We start from the raw sequence: 13,772 nt of genomic DNA, 5'->3' as shown, positions 1-13,772 counted from the left end.
AAAATAGTTGCAAGACCCTTTTTTGAACGCCTGTGCGACAATACTTTCTCCAGCGCAGGTTGGAAACAAAGACTGGCATAAAAAGCTGTCCTTTGTAAATGACCCCCATAATTTCTCTCCTTTTCTGATCCTTTTATTCAAGTTTGGGCTTTAAAAGCAACAAATTAAGCGCAAGCATTTTTTTGTCCACTTGTGTATTTTGTGGCTCTTTTCGGGTGTTTTTGCAAACAGTGGCCTGGATAATAAATAAATATAAATATTATTGCATGGGAGTTCAAAAAAGGGTCTTGCAACTATTTTTACCCCAAGAGCTGTTGTAAAAATATTCAGAGATGACCCCCATTAGGTTGTATGCAATCGTGTGGACTACGACTGTCACTCAATGTTTAAAATCAATCAGTAGTGCTACAAAAAAAAATAACAAATTGCAGTGTAGCCCTAGCTTTACATTCCATGTCGCAGGTCATTTAGGGTGCCTTCACACGTTGCGGAAAATTCTGCCAGAAAATCTGCAACTTAAAGACTTCCACCATGTTATCCTATGGCAAGCTGATCAGCAACAGATTCAGAATCAGTTTGACATTGAATTGAAAGGAGAGATTCTCATATAGGAAATCTGCACTATACTTCACACCAAAAAATCTTCAAAAATCCTGCTGATTTTCTGGCAGAATTTTGTGCAATGTGTGAAGGCACCCACTGCATGTTTGCCACATGGAATTCTGTGTTGGCAAATCCAAAGCGTTCAGTCCCATGTGCTCTTACTCTTAATGGATGTGAAATACATACTTTATATAATACATACATTATATAAATATGCATTTTTTTGGCTTCATCCATAATTTAAATTGTGCATATAAAAATGCAGTACAATTCTAATTATGAAAACCTACTGCAAAAATTCAGTGTAACTAATCATAAATGATTACTGAATGGACCAGTTGTACTCTAAGCACAGGCTTCAAAAACTGGAGATTCTGTGGAAAATGAAGTAATAACTTTTCAAAATCAAATTTGATTCACATTTTCATAGTCATGCAATGCAAACCATTATTATCTAAAACCAAATCGCATTAGATGGAATGCGTGCAGACTAAAAAATAAAGATTTGTAGTTATCTTAATGTTTGTGTTTAGTTGATATCATGGGTCTGTAAAATAATTCTTTAGAGATATATTTATATATAAAAATCTAATTCTCGAGATGCTTCAGAAGCATCAGCTTGGACTTACCTCTCAGTCAGTGCAGCAGCTCCTTGTTTCTGGGCATAGATATTGCTTTCCACTCTTAATCTTTGCAGATTGAATCTTGTGACCATCACGGGTTGAACTCTAAAGAAACCTTTTGATATGTTTTAATGAGCGTGAAAGCTGAAGCCACCCTCACCCCCTCTGAAAGCCCTCCAGACACATTCCCCACATATTCCCCACTATAACCATATTAAATAAAATACATCACAAGTTTAGGCCAGATTTACACCATGTCTGTGGCACACTCTCAGCATATATATGCTACACGACAACATGTGACAGCTTCTTTTTCCGGGACTTTTTTTGTAATGATAGTCAATGGTGTTGCAATGAGACATGTAGCGACTGTGACCCAAGTCGATTTTTGCAACTGTCACATCGCAGTTGCAGCATGCAGCTTTGCGACACTATTGACTATCAATACAAAAAAAGTTGCGCAACACATGTAGCCGGACCCTTAAACTTTCCTCTATAGGTTCCATTCCACGGCAAAGAGTCTTTCTGAAATATTTTATTGTATTAGACCAATTCCAGAAGTATATGGTCAGTATTTTGCAGCTCCTGAACAGGTGTAAAAGTATGCTGGGAGTTGTTGTTTCACACTGTTGACCATAGTTGTGACTACAGTACTGATCAAACGTAGTCAGTGACAGAATATAGATTTACTTATAGGTGATGTCTTCTCCAGAGTTATTCTCTTTCCTTTTCATTCCATCCATTTCAAACCACCATAGTTGGCTTCTCCAGGCCACGACTGCCACCTAGATGTCTTCAGCTTCTCACTTTCCGAACTTACCTGCAACCAAAATACAAACATAAACTCCTTACTGTGCCACATGCTGTGCCCCTGAATACAATCATGTCACATAATATGCCGTGTGACAATAATGCACCACACAGAGTGCCCCTAAAGGTAGAGCCTTCTATAAATAGTTCCACACACTCTGTGGCCCATATATAGCAGCTCATATAGTGCCCATACATACTTCCATACAGTGGTGTACATAGAGAAGTAAGGGCCCCATAGCAAGGATCAAACCAGGCCCCCCACACAAGACAGAAAGGTTTCCACCTAAACCCCTTTCAATGACCCGTGGGCCATTTTTTTCACTGCCTCGTTGGCTAGAAGTTGTTCCTTTAGAGGGTAAAGTCTTGACCAAGTTTTCACCCCAGTAGAAGAGGGGATGATACCAACTGGGCCTCTTCTTGCCCGGGGCCCCATAGCAGTTGCATGGTCTGCCGCTATGGTAGTTATTCCCCTGGTCCCATAAGCTCTATGCCTCCTGCATGTATTGCCTCATTCTGTATGATCCCATACTGTGCCTCATGCTTTGTGCCCCAGTATATAGTGCACAGACTGTATAATACTCAACTTTCCCTGGTCCCACAAAGTTATCCAGCAATGCAGTCCTAGCCTCTTCAGGACGGCATCTGCAGAACATCGCAGGCAGTGCAATGACATCATAACATAGCACCAAATGGCAGGGCAGGGATACAGTAGTTCTCTTGTCCTGCCAGGGCTGAGGTGGTTACTCAAATATATTTGTGTCCTGTGAGCGCGGATACCACTGAGTGTCGGGCGTCCAGAAACCGGTTGAATCAACCCGGTGGCCAGGAGAGGGGACTGTCTTGCCCCCCTCTTCAGAAGTGAAAGGTAATGCGCCCCTATATGGCCACACACCCCTAAGACTGCCAAGGTTTTTTTTTAGGTCCTTTTACATGCGGTTGACTGAAAAGTATGGTTACATTTTATAATATATCTTCTGTAACAAAGTAGTCTCCGAGACTTAAGTATTATACCTAGTCCTTCAAACTTACTGCTGCACTAGTTATCCAATTCATCCAGATAGGTCTTTCATGGCTTTCAAGTGGTGAACAGTGATTTTTGCATTTGCTTGGTTTGCAACCCTTACCATGCAGTAAAGTTTTTTTATAGTTGTGCATATGTTTTGACTTTTCTTTACATACTTCAATATAATTCGAGGACACATAAATGCTTCTGCTACTCACCCCATGAAGCTCCAGCACAGGTACAAATGTGTGTCAAAATGTTCTGTGAATTATATGTACATACTAGCAGAAGGACCCGGCTTCACACGGGTATATTTCATCTATTTCATTTAATGTTTGTGTTTGTCGTTAAAAGATATCGACAGTATCCCCCTTAACAGTGACCTTCACAGCACCCCACCCCTTAACACTGACCCCCCACAGTGCCCCACCTCCTTAAAATGGGACCTTCACAGCAGCCTGCCCCTTTAACAGTGAGTTCCGCAGCACCTCAAACCCTTGACATTGACCTCTACAGGGGCCTGCCCCCTTAACAGTGACCTCTACAGCACCCCACCCCTTAACAGTGACCTCCATAGGGGACAGTCCCCTTAACTGTGACCTCCACTATTTCCTGCCCCCTTAACAGAGACCTCCACAGTGCCTGCCCCTTTAACAGTGACTGCCACAGTACCCCGCTCCCTTAAAGGAGTTGTCGAGGTTCAGAGCTGAACACAGACCCATAATTTCACCCAGGCAGCCCCCCCTGACATGAGCATCGGAGCAGTTCATGCTCCGATGCTCTCCTTTACCCTGCACAGGAATTGCGCAGGGCAAGGGCTCTTTTATTTACTATAACACACTGCCGGGCAGAGGCATCCTCCCAGCAGTGTGTTCGGTGACGTCACCGACTCTGATGGGCGGGCTTTAGCGCTGCCCTAGCCCGAAGGAGGGCAGCCTGAAAGAGAGCCTGGTTCGTCAGAGAGGGGCAGGGGTCTGCCTTTATGTAAAGTCCTGTCTAAAGCCTACACTCCGAGAATATATAAGTGAGGGACATGAACATGTGGAGTCACTGTGAGTAGAGATACATAGAGCTAAAAACAATTATAAATTACTAATAGGAGTTTACTATAAACCACCTAATATAGCAGAGTCCACAGAAAATCAACTACTAAACGAGATAGACAAGGCGGCAAATCATAATGAGGTGGTTATTATGGGGGACCTCAACTATCCAGATATAGACTGGGAAACTGAAACTTGTATATCTCATAAAGGAATCAGGTTCTTGGCAATAACCAAAGACAATTATCTTTCCCAACTGGTTCAGGACCTGACTAGAGGGACGGCCGTACTGGACTTAGTATTAACCAATAGGCCTGACAGAACAACAGACGTGCAGGTTGGGGGACACCTGGGAAATAGTGACCATAAAGTAATAACCTTCCAATTATTATTCAAAAGAGCGTTTCTACAGGGAGGAACAAAAATACCAAACTTCAAAAAAGCAAAATTTAGCCAACGAAGAGAGGCCATAGGCCTAACTAACTGGGACAAAGTCCTCAAAAATAAAAATACAGCCACAAAATGGGATATCTTTAAAAGCATCTTAAAATCTCATTGTGAGAGGTACATACCGTATGGGAATAAAAGGTTAAGGAACAAAAAGAAACCAATGTGGATAAATAAAACTGTAAAGAAAGCAATAAATGACAAAAAGAAAGCATATAAATCACTAAAACAGGAGGGTAGCACGGAAGCACTGAAAAATTATAAGGAAAAAAATTGAACATGTAAAAAACAAATAAAAGCGGCCAAACTAGAGACCGAGAGATTAATTGCCAAAGAGAGTAAAACTAACCCTAAAATGTTCTTCAATTATATAAATGTTAAAAAGTATAAATCTGAAGGTTTCGGCCCTTTAAAGAATCATGAGGGGGGAGTCGCAGAGAGCGACGAGGAGAAAGCAAAGCTGTTAAATATTTTTTTCTCCAATGAAAATAAACTGTCAGATGAAATGCTGAATGTAAAAATAAATTCCACATTAAAAGTGCCCTGTCTGACCCAGGAAAAAGTACAACAGTGACTTAAAAAGATTAAAATAGACAAATCGCCAGGACCGGATGGCATACACCCCCGTATCCTAAGAGAATTAAGTAATGTCATAGCCAGACCCTTATTTCTGATATTTACAGACTCTATACTGACACGGAGTGTTCCACAGGATTGGCGCATAGCAAATGTGGTGCCAATATTCAAAAATGGTCCAAAAACAGAGCCTGGAAACTATAGGCCGGTAAGTTTAACATCTGTTGTGGGTAAACTGTTTGAAGGTTTTCTAAGAGATGCTATCTTAGAGCATCTCAACGGAAATAAGCAAATAACGCCATATCAGCATGGCTTCATGAGGGATTGGTCATGGCAAACTAATTTAATCAGTTTCTATGAGGAGGTAAGTTCTAGACTTGACAGCGGCGAATCAATGGATGTCGTATATCTGGACTTCTCCAAAGCATTTGACACTGTACCACATAAAAGGTTAGTATATAAAATGAGAATGCTCGGACTGGGAGAAAATGTCTGTATGTGGGTAAGTAACTGGCTCAATGATAGAAAACAGAGGGTGGTTATTAATGGTACACACTCAGATTGGGTCACTGTCACTAGTGGGGTACCTCAGGGGTCAGTATTAGGCCCTATTCTGTTCAATATATTTATTAATGATCTTGTAGAAGGCTTGCATAGTAAAATATCAATTGTTGCAGATGACACTAAACTGTGTAAAGTAATTACCACTGAAGAGGACAGTATACTACTACAGAGGGATCTGGATAGATTGGAGGCTTGGGCAGATAAGTGGCAGATGAGGTTTAACACTGACAAATGTAAAGTTATGCACATGGGAAGGAATAATGCAAGTCACCGGTACATACTAAATGGTAAAACACTCAGTAACACTGACATGGAAAAGGATCTAGGAATTTTAATAAACAGCAAACTAAGCTGCAAAAACCAGTGTCAGGCAGCTGCTGCAAAGGCCAATAAGATAATGGGTTGCATCAAAAGGGGCAAAGATGCCCGTGATAAGAACATAGTCCTACCACTTTACAAATCACTAGTCAGACCACACATGGAGTACTGTGTACTACTGGGCTCCTGTGAACAAGGCAGACATAGCAGAGCTGGAGAGGGTCCAGAGGAGGGCAACTAAAGTAATAACTGGAATGGGGGGACTACAGTACCCTGAAAGATTATCAAAATTAGGGTAATTCACTTTAGAAAAAAGACGATTGAGGGGAGATCTAATTACTATGTATAAATAGATCAGGGGTCAGTACAGAGATCTATCCCATCTATTTATCCCCAGGACTGTGACTGTGACGAGGGGACATCCTCTGCATCTGGAGGAAAGAAGGTTTGTACACAAACATAGAAGAGGATTCTTTACGGTAAGAGCAGTGAGACTATGGAACTCTCTGCCTGAGGAGGTGGTGATGGTGAGTACAATAAAGGAATTCAAGAGGGGCCTGGATGTATTTCTGGAGTGTAATAATATTACAGGCTATAGCTACTAGAGAAGGGTCGTTGATCCAGGGAGTTATTCTGATTGCCTGATTGGAGTCAGGAAGGGATTTTTTATTCCCCTAAAGTGGGGGAAATTGGCTTCTATCTCACAGTTTTTTTTTTTGCCTTCCTCTGGATCAACTTGCAGGATGACAGGCCGAACTGGAGGGACAAATGTCTTTTTTCGGCCTTATGTATTATGTACTATGTTACTATGTCACTGGAACTCCACAAAATGAGAGACAGTTATGGGCTTATATCTTATCACAGTGTATAGTAAATGGTCACTGCCAGTTGCTAAGCACTATGTATTAAGAGCTTTTTTCCCCAAAGCTTTTCTCAATAAATGCTCTGCCTATCGCTAGCAGTATATTATTGATTGGTAACAAAGTGCTTTGTACTGGAGATCAGCTGAGAGATGTGACGCTACTCCTCATATAGGTTGTATATTAATGCCACAGCTCTCTGCTTGTTTTGTTAACTGGTGTGATCACTAGTGGTGAATTAATGGGTTCCCACTGTTCACTTATATATTGAAAATTGCCGCAATGTCCTTTTCATGGGATTACATGGACCAAGTATAGTGGACTCATTAAACCCTATTTATCAGGCATCCATCATACACTCACACCATCTCCATACAAATGTTTATGGGAGCTAATCTCCCGCTGAGCACACACACAGTTGCTAAGCAACTGATCAGGGTTCTATCCCTACAATAGTATTCAATGTATAGCCCTGTACTGTCTCCTGCCTAAAAAACGCAAACTGACACTACCCCGGCTAACATGTTTCGCCGTGATGCTGCTTCGTCAGGGGAGTTGGGGTAATAGCGTGGACGCGCTGTGAATTGCCTTGCTATGTAATCTAACTCTCCCCTCCCAGCCCATCAATACAGCAGCTGCCCCTTTAATAGTGGCCTCCACAGTTCCCTGACCCCTTAACAGTGACCTCCACAGTGCCAGCCCTTTTAACAGTGACCTCCACAGTGGCCTGACAATCGTCCAATCGAATTCCTTTTCTTACGGGGCATTATTGTCTTTACTTGACAGTATATAAAACCTCACAGAATTAGTATACAGTCGTGGCCAAAAGTTTTGAGAATTACATAAATATTGGAAATTGGAAAAGTTGCTGGTAAAGTTTTTATAATAGCAATTTGCATATACTCCAGAATGTTATGAAGAGTGATCAGATGAATTGCATAGTCCTTCTTTGCTGTGAAAATTAACTTAATCCCAAAAAACCTTTCCACTGCATTTCATTGCTGTCATTAAAGGACCTGCTGAGATCATTTCAGTAATCGTCTTGTTAACTCAGGTGAGAATGTTGACGAGCACAAGGCTGGAGATCATTATGTCAGGCTGATTGGGTTAAAATGGCAGAGTTGACATGTCAAAAGGAGGGTGATGCTTGAAATCATTGTTCTTCCATTGTTAACAATGGTGACCTGCAAAGAAACGCGTGCAGCCATCATTGCGTTGCATAAAAATGGCTTCACAGGCAAGGATATTGTGGCTACTAAGATTGCACCTCAATCAACAATTTATAGGATCATTAAGAACTTCAAGGAAAGAGGTTCAATTCTTGTTAAGAAGGCTTCAGGGCGTCCAAGAAAGTCCAGCAAGCGCCAGGATCGTCTCCTAAAGAAGATTCAGCTGCGGGATCGGAGTGCCACCAGTGCAGAGCTTGCTCAGGAATGGCAGCAGGCAGGTGTGAGCGCATCTGCACGCACAGTGAGGCGAAGACTTTTGGAAGATGGCCTGGTGTCAAGAAGGGCAGCAAAGATGCCACTTCTCTCCAAAAAAAACATCAGGGACAGATTGATCTTCTGCAGAAAGTATGGTGAATGGACTGCTGAGGACTGGGGCAAAGTCATATTCTCCGATGAAGCCTCTTTCCGATTGTTTGGGGCATCTGGAAAAAGGCTTGTCCGGAGAAGAAAAGGTGAGCGCTACCATCAGTGCTGTGTCATGCCAACAGTAAAGCATCCTGAGACCATTCATGTGTGGGGTTGCTTCTCATCCAAGGGAGTGGGCTCACTCACAATTTTGCCCAAAAACACAGCCATGAATAAAGAATGGTACCAAAACACCCTCCAACAGCAACTTCTTCCAACAATCCAACAACAGTTTAGTGAAGAACAATGCATTTTCCAGCACGATGGAGCACCGTGCCATAAGGCAAAAGTGATAACTAAGTGGCTCGGGGACCAAAACGTTGACATTTTGGGTCCATGGCCTGGAAACTCCCCAGATCTTAATCCCATTGAGAACTTGTGGTCAATCCTCAAGAGGCGGGTGGACAAACAAAAACCCACTAATTCTGACAAACTCCAAGAAGTGATTATGAAAGAATTGGTTGCTATCAGTCAGGAATTGGCCCAGAAGTTGACTGAGAGCATGCTCAGTCGAATTGCAGAGGTCCTGAAAAAGAAGGGCCAACATTGCAAATACTGACTCTTTGCATAAATGTCATGTAATTGTTGATAAAAGCCTTTGAAACGTATGAAGTGCGTGTAATTATATTTCACTACAATCACAGAAACAACTGAAACAAAGATCTAAAAGCAGTTTGGCAGCAAACTTTGTGAAAACTAATATTTTTGTCATTCTCAAAACTTTTGGCCACGACTGTACACTTAAGGTCATGTGAGTTACATCAGCCTCTACAACGTTGGCTAAGCGTCGCAATTAGTGTTGAGCGAAGCCAAACTGTAAAGTTCGTGTCTGCACCGAACTTTGCGAGTTCGGGTACCCGGACCCGAACCCGAACTTTGCTGGAAAAGTTGGAGTTCGGTGTTCGAGCATTTAATAAAGCTTGTTGAAAGGCTGTAGGGCAGCCAATCAACAAGCTTTTAGGCTGTAGGCACTTAGAAGCCATTACAGCCATGCCTGCTAATGGCATGGCTGTGATTGGCCGGTGCATCATGTGACCCAGCTTCTATAAAAGCTGGATCACATGTAGCACCGCCCATCAGCTCTGAGTATTGCAGGGACAGGAAACAGGCAGCTGAAGTGAGGGAGAGAGTTAGGGATCTGGCTATATGTTTTGTGGGTGACCTACAGTATAAAGATTTTTTGTGGGTGCAATACACCAGCTTTGCACCCGTGACACAGAAATATAATACTAAATCTGGCTTTTAATTCTGTGGGTGACCTATAGCAATCTTATGTGGCTGCAATGCACCATCTTTGCACCCCTGACACAGAAATATAATAATTAATCTGGCTGTTAATTCTGTGGGTGACCTATAGTGATTTTTGTGGGTGCAATGCACCATCTTTGTACCCCTGATACAAAAATATAATAGTTAACCTGCATTGCATATGTGACAGTGAAATTGATATAGTTAATCTGTCTGTTAGATTGGTGGGTGACATATTCCCAATTTTTGTGTGAGGTACACCTGCATTGCATACGTGACAGTGAAATTTATATAGTTAATCCGTCTGTTAGATTGGTGGGTGACATATTCACATTCTTGTTGTGAGGTACACCTACACTGCATATCTGACAGGGAAATAAATAGAGTTAATCCGTCTGTTAGTTCGGTGGGTGACATATACCCATTTTTTGTCTGAGGTACACCTGCATTGTATACGTGACAGTGAAATTGATATAGTTAATTCGTCTGTTACTTCGTTGGGTGAAATATGCCCAATTTTTGTGTGAGGGTACACCTGCATTGCATACGTGACAGGGAAATAAATACAGTTAATCCGTCTGCAGTGATGGCCAGTTCGCAGTGTTCGCCAACGAACACATGCAGGCTGCCATCTTAACTCACAAGTCCGGCGATGCACAGTTAAGCCCTTACCTGTGCCTGTGGCGGGGGTGCCGGTCTGAAACAAATGCGGTCACCGGGAGCAGGTAGTTCCGAGAACAGCCACCGGGGGCCTTCATTGGGCTGTTCTCGGAACTGCCTGCTCCCGGTGATCGCATTTGTTTCAGACCGGCTCCCGACACAGGCACAGGTAAGGGCTTACCTGTGCATCGCCGGACTTGTGAGTTAAGATGGCAGCCCGCATGTGTTCGTTGGCGAACACTGCGAACTAGCCATCACTGTCCGTCTGTTAGTTCGGTGGGTGAAATATACCCATTTTTTGTCTGAGGTACACCTGCATTGCATACGTGACAGTGAAATTGACATAGTTCATTCGTCTGTTAGTTCGGTGGGTGACATATACCCAATTTTTGTCTCAGGTACACCTGCATTGCATACATGACAGTGAAATTGACATAGTTAATTTGTCTGTTAGTTCGGTGGGTGAAATATACCCAATTTTTGTGTGAGGTACACCTGCATTGCATACGTGACAGGGAAATTGACATAGTTCATTTGTCTGTTAGTTCAGTGGGTGACATATACCCAATTTTTGTCTCAGGTACACCTGCATTGCATACATGACAGTGAAATTGACATAGTTAATTCGTCTGTTAGTTCGGTGGGTGAAATATACCCAATTTTTGTGTGAGGTACATTGCATATGTGACAGGGAAATTAATATAGTTAATCATCTGTTCGGTGGGTGACCTCAAAGAATAAGGACAGCATCAAATAAGGGACGTGGCCCTGGTTGTGGTGCTGCTGGTGTTGGTGGAGCTTCTGTTGCAGGGAGAGGACATGGTCGATCTGTGCCAGCTACAAGCCCAAATGATACACCTTCCTCAGGTGCACGTAGACAACAAAAACGTCAGCGTTATTTTGTAGGCCCGAATACCGGTGTACGAATGCTGAGGCCAGAACAAGTAGAGGTGTTAGTAGATTGAGTGGCTGACAGTGCCTCCAGTTCCCTCACATTGTCTCCAACCCGGTCCCCTGCTGAAAGCGCAGAGTTGGCACCTGCAGCCCATGGGCATCTGTCTTTCACCTCACCCCCTTGCAAATTAGCCGAGCAGTCTGAGCCCCAAGTCATGCAGCAGTCTCTTATGCTTTTTAATGACTCTGTTGGCGGGGTTTCCGTGGGCCATTCACCTAGCCCTGCCCCAGAAGTGGAAGAGATTGAGTGCACCGATGCCCAACCACTTATGTTTCAGGATGTGGACATGGGAGGACCACCGCAGCACGTCCCTGATGCTGATGAAACACAGGTGCCAACTGCTGCGTCTTTTTGAAGTGTGCAGACCGGCAAGGAGGGCAGGGGTGAAGAGTAGGTGAAAGATGATGTGGAGGATGATGAGGTCCTAGACCCCACATGGAATCAAGGTCATGCTAGTAACGTGTGCAGGTCGGAGGAAGAGGTGGTAAGCAGAGTGGCCGTCCCCTAGCCAGTACGCCTTCTACTGCCCACCACACCCAGAGACTAAGCAAACCAAAGCCAGCTCCAAGGAGTTCCCTGGCGTGGCAGTTCTTCAGACAATGTGCTGACGACAAGATGCGAGTGGTTTGCACGCTGTGCAATCGGAGTCTGAAGCGAGGCATAAATGTTCTAAACCTGAGCACCACCTGCATGACCAGGCATCTAAATGCAAAGCACGAGTTGCAGTGGAGTAAACACCTCAAAAACCAAGAAAGGTCTCAGGGTCCTCCTGCTCCCTCTTCTGCTGCAGTCTGGTCCTCGTCCTCCCCCTCTGGAGTGACAGTGGCACCTGCCACCCAGCAAACAGAGGATGTGGCAGCAACGCCACCATCACCAAGCATCTCCACACTGTCCTATGGAAGCGTTCAGCTGTCCATCTCCCAAACACTGGAGAGAAAGAGGAAGTTCCCCCCTACCCACCCACGATCCCTGGCCCTGAATGCCAGCATTTTTAAATTCCTGGCCTTTGAAATGCTGTCATTCCGTCTGGGGGAGACGGAGACTTTTAAAACCTTATGGCGGTGGCTGTCCAACAGTACGTGGTTCCCAGCCGCCACTACTTTTCCAGGTGAGCCATCCTTGCCCTGCACAACCAAGTGGCGGACAAAATTAGGTGTGCACTGCATAACGCCATCTGTGGCAAGGTCCACATAACCACCCATACGCAGACCAGTAAGCACGGGAAGGGATGTTATATCTCCCTAACTGCACACTGGGTAAATGCAGTGGCGGCTGGGCCTGAGGCGATAGCAGTATGGCGCATGTCCTTCCGCCACCGAGGATTGCAGGACGTTTCTCTTTGCCACCTGTTGCCTCCTCCTTCTACTCCACTTCCTCCTCTACCACCTCCTCATCCGGTCAGCGTAACACCTTCACCACCAACTTCAGCACAGCCAGGGAGAAACGACAGCAGGCAGTTTTGAAACTCATCTGTTTGGGGGGGAAAACCCACACTGCGCAGGAGCTGTGGACGGGCATGGAACAACAGACCCATGAGTGGTTGGTGCCACTGAGCCTCAAGCCCGGCCTGGTGGTGTGCGATGACGGGCGAAATCTCATAGCAGCTCTGGGCATAGCTGGTTTGACGCACATCCTTAGCCTGGCGCAAGTGCTGAATTTGGTGGTGCAGAGGTTCCTGAAAAATTACCCCGATATGTCTTAGCTGCTGCAGAAAGTGTGGGCCGTCTCTGCACGCTTTCGGCATTCTCACCCTGCTGCGGCTCGCCTGTCTGTGCTGCAGCGTAACTTCGGCCTTCCAGCTTACCGCCTCATATGCGATGTACCCACCTTGCACATGCTGGAGAGACTGTGCGAGCAGCAGCAGGCGATAGTGGAGTTTCAGCTGCATCACCCACGGGTAAGTCACTCTGCGGAACAGCACCACTTCACCTCCATGCGAGACGTGTGTGCTGTGTTGTGCTGTTTTCGAGTACTCCACCAACATGGCCAGTGCCGATGATGCCATCCTCAGCGTTACTATTCCACTTCTATGTCTCCTTGAAAAAACACTTCGGGCGATGATGGAAGAGGATGTGGCACAGGAGGAAGAGGAGGAGGAAGAGGGATCATTTCCACGGTTATCAGGCCAGTCATTCACAAGTGGCTCGGAGGGTGGGTTCCTGCACCAACAGAGGCCAGGTACACAACTGTCCAGCCAGGGCACAGTTCTGGAGGATGTGGAGGAGGAGGAGGAACCGTGTTCACAGCAGGGTGGCACCAAAAGCAGCTTATGGGCATCACTGGAGCATGGCTGGGCGGATACAGAGGACACAGACGATACACCTCCCACAGAGGATAGCTTGTTGTTGCCTCTGGGCAGCCTGGCACACATGAGCGACTACATGCTGCAATGTCTGCGCAACGACCATGAAGTTGCCCACATTTT

General features: G+C 44.7%; 1 protein-coding gene across 1 annotated transcript in view; it reads right to left on the bottom strand.

Annotated features, from left to right (window-relative positions):
- Window positions 1-1,289, bottom strand: part of MLANA (melan-A) — a 31,504-nt gene extending 30,215 nt beyond the window's left edge. Inside the window, exon 1 of the mRNA XM_040420327.1 lies at window positions 1,233-1,289. The gene's annotated coding sequence lies outside the window, so the exon portion shown is untranslated. The remainder of the gene's footprint in view (window positions 1-1,232) is intronic.
- Between the last annotated feature and the right edge of the window lie 12,483 nt (window positions 1,290-13,772).

This window comes from Bufo bufo, chromosome 2, assembly GCF_905171765.1.
Source record: "Bufo bufo chromosome 2, aBufBuf1.1, whole genome shotgun sequence".
Lineage (NCBI taxonomy): Eukaryota > Metazoa > Chordata > Amphibia > Anura > Bufonidae > Bufo > Bufo bufo.
This window is presented reverse-complemented; position numbering and strand designations above follow the sequence as displayed.